Here is an 11,293-nt window from a genome sequence, read left to right as displayed (position 1 = left end):
TACAAATCTGGATTATTGTTTGCAATAAATCGTTTAATTTCATCTATTTGACTATTTGACGCGCGATTTTCGAACGGGAAGTTTAGTCCTAACGTGATTTGCATTTATCAAACTTTTGCTGTGTTCTTACGCAACAAAAGTACCATTTCAGTTCTAAAGAATCTATCCTGAGCTATACGTTCGGCAGATTACTTTTTTTTGAGTCTCACTATATCAAATAGTTACCTGTGGTTTTGCCTCAGCTTACTATTCGGTTTTTTTTGTTTTTCACGTATAGACTAGTTTCAGTTTATATCACTCGTTTTGTCCATTTTTGTCCGTTTTCAGTGTGCTTTTTAGTGTTTTTTAAAAAAGGCTTAGGCTCTTGCAAGCATCTATAACATAGTTTGCTTCAACACAGTCATGAAAAACTCATGCAAACGTCCGGGATGCCGTTTTGCTGTCACAACTGGCATGCAGTGCGACGACTGCAAAGGTTGGTTCCACGAAGCATGCACAGATCTGACAGCAACTTCTTACAACAAACTCAGCAAGTCAGACCAAAGGTGGGTATGTGTCACGTGCAGCACGGACGCAGTTGTCTTGCTGAGTAACATCATTGTCCTACTGACAGGTCTTCGGAACAAGTTGTCAGTTAACTTGGATAACACTAGTAAAAAATCCGGTCGACAAACAAGAGCGTGTGACGGACTCAAAAATAGGGATGTCGACAGGCATACCAACGATGGAGCATCCATCAACACTAATGACGACGTGTTGAGGCTCAGCACCATCATTACGTCGACAGTACTAGACTCCCTAAGCAAACTCGGGTCTCCCAGCTCAGGGTCCCTGGACACAACAGTGGTTCCCAAAACCCTGTAGGTGATTCGACCCACGTTAAGAGAGCCCATAAGAACCAGGCATCACCGCCTAAGCCGAGCAACCCAAGTGTTGCTGCACGGAAAATAACTGGTGATTTGGTCGCACAGTCTACCCCCAAGACTGTCCGTCCGGTCAATAAAGAGCCCAAGATTCAAAAACGCACACTGACCTCCAAACAACAAGTTATTAAACCTGAACTCATCGTGAAACCTGGTAAATTAACAACAGTTCGTGACGATTCTCTCATTATCATGAACCTCGTTGACAATCCTGACCTTCCTCTCAGTCTGCAGGACAAAAACGACAGGATGCTCTGGGGTGAATTGAACAAGAAGCTTGAACTTCCTAGAATAGAGCCTTTAACGGTCACCCGGCTCACTCGAGGAAAGGATTCTAAGCATCTAAATCACCCGAGGCTTCTCCGAGTAACATTTAAGAATGCTACCGACGTAGAGGACGTCATGCTAGCAAGTCACTTGCTGAAATCAGATGGTAACGTAAGAATATTGCCCGACATACCGTACTCTGAGCGCAATATCATACGAAACATCCCTAAAGAATCTCGCGAGAAGTTTTTCCGCGGTAGAAACATAATTGTTCAAGGTATACCGGAAAATGCAGACCCTACTCAATCACATTCTGACATCAGGGAATGAAAATTCATCAAACAGTCCTTGAGGCTCAAACACATACTGACTCAGCATGTGACGAGACTAGCCAAGAAGGACGGTGATCTTAGACCCCGTCTAATGAAGATAACCTTCCCATCTTCCCACATGGCGGCTGCAGTTCTGGAAGCATTTCGTGCTAATAGACGTCGATTGCCACCTGGAATCCACATGCACCCGGATAGGCCATACGAAGCTAGGACCAAGAACAAAGGCAAGTTGGAGTTGACCATTCCACTTGTGGACTGTCTAAACGATAAAAAAAACGTGTAAAGGACAGGGCCTACCACCTCGGCAAACCTCATATAGGTGGGCTACCTGTCCATTCACATAAGGCTCATACAGAAAAACAGGACGAAGCTCACGCGTTCCAAATTGAAAGCATAAACTGCTTATATATGAACGCCGCGAGTCTACCAAACAAACTGGATGAACTACGTGAACTTAGCAACGCTAATAAGGCCCATCTGATAGGAATATCTGAAACCTGGATATCTTCTCAGTTCTCGGACCAAGAGTTAGCATTACCTGGGATGACTTTGTTCCGCAACGACAGAAAAACAGGAATTGGGGGCGGAGTAGCCATATACATAAGCTCTTGCTTGGAGGTGCACCAAGTTCACAACCTCGAGTTTAACAATCTTGAGGAATCCATATGGTGCTCTGTAAGATTGTCTAGTACTTCGAGGTGTCTAGTCGGAGTCATTTACAGAAAGCCAACTGCCGACATCGGGTACGATAGTCGTATGCTGGAAGGACTATCCCGCTCTATCCGTCTCGGTTTCACACACATCCTGATTCTAGGGGACTTTAATCTCCCTAGAGTCAACTTCATGGAACACACGTACACTGGAGGCGACAACTCAATTGAAGCTCGGTTCTACAACCTCATCGATGACTTGGGCTTATATGAAAACGTGAGGTCGGCAACTCGTTGGAGAAACAGTCAGACACCATCGCGCTTAGACTGTGTATTCACTAACGAAGAATTCCCAGTCGACAACCTCTCAATCCTGGCTCCTCTGGGAAAGAGCGATCATGCCGTCATAGCCTTCAGTTTTGTCATCAAAACTAAGCTAAGTTATCCCAACAATAATTTGCGTTGGAACTTTAAACGGCTGAATGTCCCAGCTCTACATGACTATCTACAACAGGTGGCTTGGGATGTTCACCCTCAACTCGATGTGGATGGTCATTGGGACTTCTTACTGCACACGCTCTTATGTGCTACAGACCATTCAGTTCCTCAAACGGTTCCCAAAAGCTGCAAGCCACCTACAGTAATCAAGAACCGTACCCTTCGCCTGCTAAGCCGCAAAAGGCACTGCTGGGCGGAATACAAACGAACTAATAACGATGGAGCGTATAGGCAATATAAACATATCAGGAACATATGCACGAAGGCTATAAGAGAAGACAGGCTTCAGTACCAAACAAAGCTTATGGACAAATTCGCCTCTAACCCTAGAAGCTTATTCCGTTATGCAGCCTCTCTTCGTCAAGCCAAAACAGGAGTTTCTCAACTGGTAGGTCTTAACGGCCCGACCAACAACGATGGCGACGCCGCTAACCTTCTGGCGGCACATTACTCTCAAACGTTTCAACCGGCTGACATCAACTTCACTGACGACAGTTTCATCTGCAATTCCACAGGACTTTCCGAAGTAGACCTAAGCGCTGACTTGGTGTTCCGGAAATTGCAGCACTTAAGATTAGACACTTCTCCTGGCCCGGATACGGTTCATCCTGCCATACTGAGAGAGGCAGCCTCAATCTTGTCAATGCCGCTTAGCGTGATGTTTTCTCACTCGCTTAGCCGAGGCAAATTACCGGAAAATTGGAAGTTGGCTCACATCACACCAATTTTCAAAGGTGGTCGACGCAATGAACCTTCAAGTTATCGGCCGGTGGCTCTTCTGTCATTACCTTCAAAACTCATGGAGTCTCTGATATGCGACGGTTTAAATGACTATCTACTGTCCTTAAATTTCTTCTCACCCCAACAGCATGGTTTCAGGAAGGGTTACTCTTGTATAACCAACCTGCTGACTGCGGTGGACAGATGGACAAGCATCCTCGATTGCAAGGGAAAGGTTGATGTCATCTACCTTGATTTCTCAAAAGCTTTTGATAAGGTTAACCACATGTGTCTTATCAACAAGCTCAAACGACTAGGTATCAAACCACCCCTAATCGATTGGCTTACTTCATACCTAAAAAATCGACACTTTAAGGTTAGGGTTAATTTCACTTTATCTCAGGCTATGGAATGTCCTAGTGGGGTCCCCCAGGGCTCAGTACCAGGGCCTCTTCTCTTCTTGATCTACATAAATGATCTTCCTCAACAGGTAACGTCAGATTTATTACTTTTTGCCGACGACGTGAAACTTTGGAGAGAGATACGCAACCAAGACGATACACAGGCACTTCAGGAGGATCTGACTCGACTTCAAAGTTGGGCAGACGATAACGGACTTACCTTTAACACTTCAAAGTGTAAAGTAGTCCATCTGCGACATGTTGCAAACTACAGTTACAACTTAGGAAACTCCTCTCTAGTAGTATCCCAAGTCGAAAAAGATTTAGGAGTCCTGGTGCCCCATGATTTGAAGTCTTACGCCAACTGTGACAAAAATGCCTTCCGAGCAAACCTTGCACTGGTAACGTTGAGGCGCATTTTTGGCCAGTTTGACGGAAGAACTTTCCACACAATCATCAATAGTTTCATCCGTCCCCATTTAGAGTACGGAAACATAGTACTCCCCCTCACTCCAAAAGGACAAGGTCACTTTGGAGCGTATCCAACGGCGAGCCACGAAATCAGTTCGAGGACTCAAATCTAAGCCTTACGAAGAACGCCTCCGTTCACTAGACCTTTACCCATTAGAATATAGGCGTCTTAGAGGTGATTTATTAATGGCTTATAGTATTCTTAACACTTCTGGACATCCTCTTAAACACCTACTTAAGCTTAGTTCGAATAACAACCTAAGGGGTAACACCCAGAAACTGGAAACACAACATAGCAAGACGGAATGTAGACACAATTTCTACTCCTTAAGAGTTGTCAAAATCTGGAATTCGCTGCCAGCCGAGCTAGTCCAAGCGACTTCTCAGGAGTCCTTCAAGAGGCAACTTGACCTATTCTTAAGGACCAAGAACAGCATCACATTATGATTTACCAATCTCTTTTCCTCTTTTATTGTTAACATACCTAGGTTCCTGCCTGGAGGATTTGGTGATCCCCTGCTACTAGACACGGAAGCCTGTTAAGCGAAAGCTTCTTCTATTCCGTCCACAACCATTTGAACCATTTGAATCCAATGTAAAATGTATACAAACTACGAAATACGAAAAATCATTGTATTGTATGGCAGTAGAGACTATAGTTGCTGTTATCAGATTTGAACAATATCCAGTCTTTCGTTCAATTGCTGTCTTTGCGGTAGAAAGCTTAGGGAAAGTGTTCCTACTCACAATGTTGGGAGTAAGGATCTAGATCAGACTTTCTACCCATCACAGACTTCTTACTGGTCCCTTATTGACAAGTTTCAAGTCAGTTATTGATTCGGACCCACTTTTCTAAGACGAAGACTGGAGCTTCATGCCTCTGATTATTTTTGGCTTAAGATTAAAGTCTGAAAAAGATCACTAGTTATCTAAAATACTGGTTTTAGTTTTGATGTTCGATGATATCTGGGTCTGTCAGACAACATGAATGTATGGCTTTGTGGTGACGCTGCATGTGACTTCTCAGTCTTTAGAATCTCTTTTTGAGGCAAAAGCTACTCTTAAGGGAAGGTCAGTGATACAGCAATTGGTTGTTTACGGATTATTTAGAATGGTAAAAGGCATTGGTCTGTATATTGAGGCTGACTGTTGTATTCGTTATCTTCATACTCTATGAACGAGAACAAATGAGTTACGTAGGAGCCAGAAAACAAATGTTCCCGAATGTATTTTAGTAGCTGAATTCATTAGTATATGCAGAGGTAATAAACAATCAAAATACAATAAATTAAATAGAGACAACTAGACTCAAATAATCGCATTTGGTGTACAAAGTATACATTTACTGTACAGATAAATACTTTATGTTTTGTTTAATCCTATCATCATAATACGATGCGATTTCATACTGCGTACTTCAGATCTGAGTTCCTGACTTTTCAAAGTTCTAGGCTTCTAGGGATTGGACTAACATCAAAGTTATACCTCTTTGCTATTAGATTAGGTTTATATTGAAAGCAGTTGTGTTGTAACGAAATAAATTCAGGACTGCACTAGATGGGTTCTATATGCACTGTATTGATATGAACGCAATGTCCGTAGTGTCAATTATTCAGGAAATCTCAAGTATTTATAGACTGAAACAATAATGGGATATGACCAACAAATAGATAGATAAACCGTCAACCAGATAAAGAAATAGTGGAAAGGCACATGTATAAGTCATTTGAATAAATCGGAAAACTGAGCGCAAGTTAACCAATTGGATTGAAGTAATGTGTTAGGCAGTCACGCGCTCAGTTAGACATTGTATTCCAACATGAATATACAAGTTTGTCCACTTAACATGTCTGTAATAAGTGGCATAATGATTCGGAGGGATTAACAAGCCTTTCAGATAGCCAACAGAGGTACAGAAATACCTCAGCATTGTCGATTCGAAGTCAGTAATTCAACTTTATGTTCGCTTAAGGCGTGGACGGGTAAAATTTAGTTCTGCAATACAAAACGATAACAGTGAAAAGGGACTCTGATACTGTAAAACTAGTTCAGGAGAACACTAGTGTGTTTTACGATAAGATTGTAATTTAACTGCTCGGGCAATATATCGGGGATGGGTGAACTTATCCGCAACGCAACCATGTAAACTTAATGTATCGCCCAGGGTCATCTGTGCGTTCAAGAAACCACAGATTTTGTCATTTCATAATGTATTTTTAATTAAATAACTAGATTATGTAGTTAATTTTGCTGTTTTTAATTTTTATTCGCCACGTCTGACTGCGTTACACTGTACGTCCATTGCACGCTGGGATGATATCTCAAGTCATAGTGAGTTTATTCACATAGTTGATTGTTTCCAGATAGACTGTCAGTGCATGATTTTACTGAACAAAGGTTTGTTGTATTGTAATCTATGTTTCTATGATCAACTGCCTGTTGAGTTCAGTATGAATACTTGAAGACTTCAGATGAAAATGCATCGGGAAGTTCATCAGAGGTATTCGTTAAATCTCATCGTGCATAGTCGACTGATTGCAAGAGCTTGTAGTGACCTACTTTTACCACGAGAACGCGATTGATTTAATGGAAACAGTTATTATAATAATTAATTGTACCGGGGATTGTTTTACTGTACTTTTTTGTTCAACTGTACCAAGGCACATACATTTTTCCGTTGGTAGTGACCTTTCACGAATTCGGTTACGCTCAGTAACCACACTTGTAACTTGGCACGATCTCGGTGTTCTTTCGATACCACGAGATCGCCAACGAATACATTTCGACTACGGCCATCAACTGCCTTCTGATATTTGGCTTACGGGGGGTTTTATCGATTAACTGGCACGTAGTCTTCTTGTAGTGGTGATCATAGTCAACCGCGACTCGATGCCATACTACAAGCTACTCAGACGTTTTACGACCGTAGAAATTGCACACTCATCTCTTCACTTACATTTGAGTTTATAAGCACTTTAAAGATTTTTTTCCAAGTTCCACGCGTTCGATATTTACTGCTAGGCGATCTAACAGACAAACAGACCCCGGACAACAATGTTTAGTTTTACCATATATGGATTTCCATTGTATTCGGTCTGTTAGATCTGGAATTCAGGCTGCTCTAGCGTGTCGATGACATGGGCATTTACGCTCTTTCGAGTTCAGTGGTTCGAAATACGATGTTGGCTAATAACTTCTTTATAACAGCTTAACAAACTTTAGAAATGCTAGAAGTGACATACTGAAGAGATACCATGAGAAAAAACGTGAGTAAAATAAGTTTAATGGTACCAAGGGTGTTGTTTTTTTCAGCTGGCACGAACGAATGATGAGACCAAATTATCACAATAAGGAAGATATTCTTATCAGTCAAGGAGTAATATGCTACACCAGGAAAAATTCAGGCAAATTTAACTTACTCCAATAATGAGAAATTAACAAGAAAATAATTATTATATAAGAACACAATCAACTGATATTTATTAGTGGCACACTATCTTGATACCACTAAAATACATACTTTGAAATCAACCAAAAGTAATCAACGCAATCAGTTCACAAAATATCAGTATAGCAGCCCATCATGGCGACCACCACAGAAAATCTTGAGGAAAACAATTGTAAAATAATCGTCGAAAGACCGAACAAAATCAAGGAATTATTAGAGATTAAAGGTTTGTGAACACTAAAGTAATAGTAATTGCAGTCAATCCTAATGAGAAAAAATATGTGAAAAAACAGAAGATCGCAAAATAAGCAGTTCACACCGCGAGAGCGCAAGGGGCCAACCATGTGTAGTGACCTACTTTTATCAAGAGGACGCGATTAGTTTAGTGAAAACAATTATTATTGTAACCAATTAAACCAATGATTGTTTTACTGTGTACGTTTGTTTAACTGTTCTAAAGGCAGCCATATTGCTCTTCCATTACTCTCCATTACTGTTTCGCGCTTCGTGACCCCGTTCGCACGTACTTTCTCCTGCCGATTCCGCTTGCACATCTTCTTGGCACAGTCTTGGTATTCATTCGATACCACGAGATCGCCAACGAAATAAACTTGGTTCCGATCCGCATTCGCCTCCTGATTTATTTGGCACTTGTTTCTTTGTAGTGGTGTTCATAGTCAATCACGACTCGATGCCACCCTACAACTAGTGAACCGAATTTCGGAACACTCCTCAACTTCCAGTCAAATCTTCCAAAGAAGTCAGTTTGGTGAATCTATTGTTTATCTATCCACGTCTATCGTGTATTTTCATATTGATTTTTAATATATAATTTACTCGACATGACGGATGACGATGAGACTAGTATTAATATCATAGACTCTGATGTAAAGGCCATCCATTTTCTACCCGTATCATTTATCCCTCATGACCCAGAGGTCTGTTTCGCTGCGTTTCGAGCCAAAAGCAAAAGTATGCTTTCGCTATCAAATCTCTACGCAAGGACCGTTTAGTAGCTGTACGTGAGTTCGTTCCCAATTCTAATGTACCCAATGCTTACGATCGCCTCAAAGAGGCCATTCTTAGACAGTTCCTTCCATCGAGGGAGGAACGACTGAGGACATTGTTTGCACATCACCCTCTGGGTGATGCGATCCCTTGCAGGACCTACAGCAGCCGACTCGGAAATAGCCAAAGAATTATGGCTCGAGTCATTACCAGCTTATATTCAACCAACCGTGACGGCTCTGCTCGAGGATGCGACGCTTCATCAGGTCGCTCTCATAGCAGACAAGATTTTAGCGAGGACTAATAACAGAGACAGCTACGTAGTTTCCTCAGTGCCACGTCCTGATGTAATTAAGGACGCCGGTCATTCTTCGGCTCACGGTGACAGGGACGAGTGTATCTACACACGTCTTAGTTTTGTAGACCGTTATGACATACCCCAACCCTACGTCTTCCGATCTCGTTCACGTTCCCGCAAAACTGTTACCACTCGCTCAATCAGGGCATCTTCCAAGCCACGCCGAAAGATGGCTCCTGAAGCGATTGAAGGTTGGTGTTGGTTCCGTCGGTCCTTCACGTCTGGCGGCCGCCATTGTCGAGCACTGTGCTCACACAAGGCGGGAAACTCCAAAACCGGCGAGTAAAGCGGCCGTACTCGTTGGCCCTCTCCACCAGGTTGGCCGTTTATTCTATATGCACGATTACCGCGCAAATGCTAGGTTCCTAGTAGACACTGGGGCCCAAGTCTCTGCCGCACCACGCGGTAGCAGTAAGTCACAAACTACAATGCTTCGACTACGCGCCACGAATGGCTCAGTCATTCCTAACTATGGTACACGACAACTCGCGGTCAACCTGGGCGACTGACGACGGTATCTGTGGACGTTCATCATTGCCGATGTTTTCACAGTCATACTAGGTATTGATTTCCTACAGCACTATAAATTGCTAGTCGATTCACGTAGGCTGCAGCTAATCGATACTTCGTCGAACAATAAATTCATGGACTGAAAAGCCCACACGAACGTGTACCAAATCCTCGGCAATTTTTATTCGCGTGACGATAAATTCCACATCTTATTCGAGAAATTCCCCACATTAACTAAACCACACGAGGAGATTCCATCGGTGACCGACCGTGTGTCACACCACATAGTCACCCGCGGACCACTAGTCACGACAGGACCACGCCGACTGGCACCGGACAAATTGGCCTTAGCTAAACGTGAGTTTGGTAATTTACTAGCTTCTGGTATTACTCGTCCTTCTCACAGTCCCTGGGCCTCTCCTCTTCACATGGTACGCGAGACGGATGGGGTTAGTTAGAGACCATGCAATGGCTACCGAGCACCAAACGTGGTTACGCGCCTTGACAGCTACACCATCCCTCACATGCACGACATCACGGCATCGCTCAAGGGCACGACAATCTTTTCTAAAATCGATCTGGTACGGGCATATCATCAGATCCCAGTCGCTCTTGAAGATATCGAGAAAACCGCTATCACGACTCCTTTTGGTCTGTTTCAGTTCCTACTAATGCCATTTTGATTACGGAATGCTGCTCAAACTTTCCAAAGGTTTATCGATGGCACAGTACGAGACTTAGATTTTGTTTACGTCTATATTGATGACCTGATAATTGGATCACCAGACGTAGATGAACATTATCAGCATCTTACTCTATTATTCCAACACCTTCCGGATGATGGAATAGTAGTCAACCCGGACAAGTGTGAATTGGGTAAACCGGAAATAATACTTTTGGGTCACGTCATTAAGTAAGAGAGTATTCTGCCTTTCGAGGACAAAGTTCGAGCAATAAAGGAGTACAACGTGCCGTCCTCACTCAAGGAACTGAAGGCAGTCCTCGGTTTGGTTAACTTCTACCGTCGTTTCATCCCACACGCGACAGAACGGTTACGACCATTAATCGACTTACTTCGCGGCAACCCACGCAGATTAGAAATGAACGATACAGCGCGTACTGCATTTACAGAGATCAAAACGGCTATGGCGCAAGTCACACTTCTTGCTCATCCCTATCCATCAACCACGCTTAGTATAGCGGTTGATGCATCTGATTTTACCAGGGGAGCCGTTATGCAACAAAACATCTCCGGTAGTTGGCAACCCCTTGAGCTCTTCTCACGACGCCTTATTCCCACGGAGACGAGATAGAGCACTTTTGGTCGCGAGCTGGTAGCAGCTTACTGCGCCATCAAACATTTTCGGCACGCAATAGAAGGACGTCAATTCATTTTATCCACCGACCACAAGCCCTTAAAGTATGCCCTGCATGCTAAATCTGACCGTTGCTCACCTCGAGAATGCAGACACTTGGACTATATCTCCCAGTTCATGACACAACTTCGTCACATCAAAGGCGAGTCGAACTATGTTACCGATGCTCCAAACGAATGCAGTTACTTTACCGGTGCTCGGTTTTCCTGTTATGGCAGCCGCCCAAGCAAACGATCCCTGTTGTACAAAAGCACCACAATTTACGTCCCTTCAGTGCCAGGAAGTACCACTAGCTACGAGCTCAGGTACTATCCTATGCGATACTTCCACC

The sequence above is a fragment of the Schistosoma haematobium genome, chromosome 6, assembly GCF_000699445.3.
Source record: "Schistosoma haematobium chromosome 6, whole genome shotgun sequence".
In the NCBI taxonomy this organism is placed as follows: Eukaryota; Metazoa; Platyhelminthes; class Trematoda; order Strigeidida; family Schistosomatidae; genus Schistosoma; species Schistosoma haematobium.
This window is presented reverse-complemented; position numbering follows the sequence as displayed.